Genomic DNA, 2,601 nt, shown 5'->3' on the forward strand with positions numbered 1-2,601 from the left:
CGGTACGTCCGGCAACTCTCTTGCTCCGAGTTGAGCTTGATGTGTTCGACACATTGTATGACCGGATTTTTTGTGATTTTATTAGGGAAAACGATAGATTCTGATGCTTCGTCGGATGAGGAGTATGAACCGACGGAGCTTGATCAAATGATTCAAGATGAGTTCTTCAATTCCTAGGATTCGAACGAAGAAGTGGACATGATCATGCTCATGAGCATGCAAGAGGAAATGGACCGGCAAGTGGAGCATATTCTCAACTTCAAGGGCTGAATCAAAGGGAGAAGAGTGATCAACCGGGATAGGGAGTCCGGAGCAAAGCTACTTCATAGGGACTATTTTGCTCCCAAGCCTTCTTTCCAGGATGATCCATGTTTTTGTCGTTGTTTTCGCATGCGAAAACCATTATTTTTGCGCATTGTGGAGGGAGTGGAGGAACACGACGACTACTTCAAGCTCACAAGGGATTGGTGCGGACAATTCTCTTTCTTTGCCAAACAGAAGTGCACGACTGCTCTGAGAATGCTTGCACTTGGTACTGCTGCAGATGCCGTTGGTGAGATGGTCAAGATGGGGGAGGACACATGTCTGAAGACTATTGTCAAGTTTACCCGCACCATGGTGGAGGTGTTTGGACCTGAGTATCTCAGAGAACCAAATGCGCAGAACACGGAGAAGTTGTTGGCCAAAAAGTTGTCCAATTATTATTAAACTAGTTTGCAAAAAAAAAATCACATGCTAAAAGTTTCTGTGGATTTGTTTACCAGTAATACACTAGAAACTATTGTTTTGATATTTGTCATAGTGTTTGGGTTAGAATTATCTAACATGATATCTAATGGCAGTTAAATTTATATGAACACATTCGCATACATCATACAATTCAAATTTAGCAGAAGCAAAAAAGAATCATTGACATACATTTCAATTATATAAACTTCACATTATTAATACTATTTAGCAACATTTCATGTGGTTAATTAGGATAGATAAATAATAGAAAAGTATGCCCATCAAAACTATATTATGGTATATTACAAAACTACGATAATTTACAATTTATTTCAATAAGTATAAAAATTTAGCATAAAATGCCCATTCGTGCTGCAACGGGCCCAATTTCGTCATACGATCGTGTCCCGCTCTGCCGTGCTCACTTCTCTCCATACAAGGGTTGTCTCCTCGGCTGCGCACTTCTTCTTCCGATCCTCTTCCACGCCCTAAAATCCTCCTATTTCACAGTATCTAGAATTGTTTAGAATCCATTTGAGAAAGTGTGGGAGTTGCGACCAAGTCATGTCAAGATACTTGAGTAGGAGACGGCCACTGAGCCGTCGTCCCCGCTGGTGGAGAGCGCGACCAAGGAACACAATGAAGGTGGCGCAATGACCATGCTCTCTGACTCCCCTATAATTCACCATGAGTTGATAGCTCCAGCTCCAGGTCCGAAAGTGCAGCATCAACACATGCTAACAGAGACAGAGTCCTCCCTTCATCTAGCTCCAGCTCCAGAAGCGCAGCAGCATCAACAGGCCCCAGAAGGTTTCATGGACATTTGGGCAGACAACGAGGCTAGTGGGTATCAATGTCTGAAAAAATTGCTAGGAGATGCAAACTACAAGTGGTATGTCACAGTTGATGCTGAATTTTTCATGAAGGAGATCTGTGGGGAGCGCCACAGTCTCTTGATGGTCACTATGAGCAGACCCGAAGGATCGTCAACGAGGGCGACCTGGTTCAAGTGGGATTTGCGCTCGCCGACTCCAAGTACGGGCTTGATCCACACTCTTTCTCGATATTTCAGCAATATCCTCTTTGACTACACGGCAAGGAGCTCTACCAGCAAAAACATCAGATTCCTAAGAGATCAGGAAAAGCTAAACCTTGACGATCATGCTAGCAAAAGCATCGGTGTCAGAAATTTCATCAATGGTATCAACAACACCCTTTGCATATTGGGAAACAGAAACATTACATGGATCACATTTCAAGGATATTTAGATTTTGGTTACATTATTAGGGCAGTCAAGGATACTTCTGTTCTGATAGCATCCCGAACATAGTTCATCCAATTGGCAAAGGGGTATTTCCTAAGCAGCTATGATCTAAAACTTCTCCTCAGTCTTGGAATTCGCTGTCAAAAGACCAGCCGAAGCGTGCGCGAGAGTGCGAGTCTGAAGGGGTTGTCTTAAGTCTGTGGATCAGGGCAGTGAGATGGAGACAACCGACCTTTTTGTATATCGTTGCATCCATGCCTCAGTGAAGTTTCTATCTGTTACAATTTTCACAAGGTGGTCCCGGAATCTGTCAAAGGGTGGATAATAAGTAAATACTTGAACCACGAAGGGAAGGGGTTATTGGAAGCAATTGAGGTGCCTGCTCGGAGATGCACGAGGTTTTGGATATTGCCTTACGAGATTGTAATCCCTAACATTTGAGTAATAAAAGAGTTAGTTCGCAAAAAAAAAGCATCTCTAGCCATCCCGAGAAAACACGTCCCGCAGAACCAGTTTACGGTGACCACGAAAATTGGTTTGCGGTACCTCTCTTTCTTTTTTAATGTTTGCGGCACTTCTCTTTCTTTTTTAATTTTGTAAACGTATC

General features: G+C 43.0%; 1 pseudogene; it reads left to right on the forward strand.

The window, feature by feature from the left end:
* Positions 1 to 390: 390 nt before the first annotated feature.
* Positions 391 to 2,189, forward strand: LOC119343772 (annotated as a pseudogene).
* Positions 2,190 to 2,601: the final 412 nt, after the last annotated feature.

This window comes from Triticum dicoccoides, unplaced genomic scaffold (assembly GCF_002162155.2).
Source record: "Triticum dicoccoides isolate Atlit2015 ecotype Zavitan unplaced genomic scaffold, WEW_v2.0 scaffold140044, whole genome shotgun sequence".
Classification (NCBI taxonomy): Eukaryota; Viridiplantae; Streptophyta; class Magnoliopsida; order Poales; family Poaceae; genus Triticum; species Triticum dicoccoides.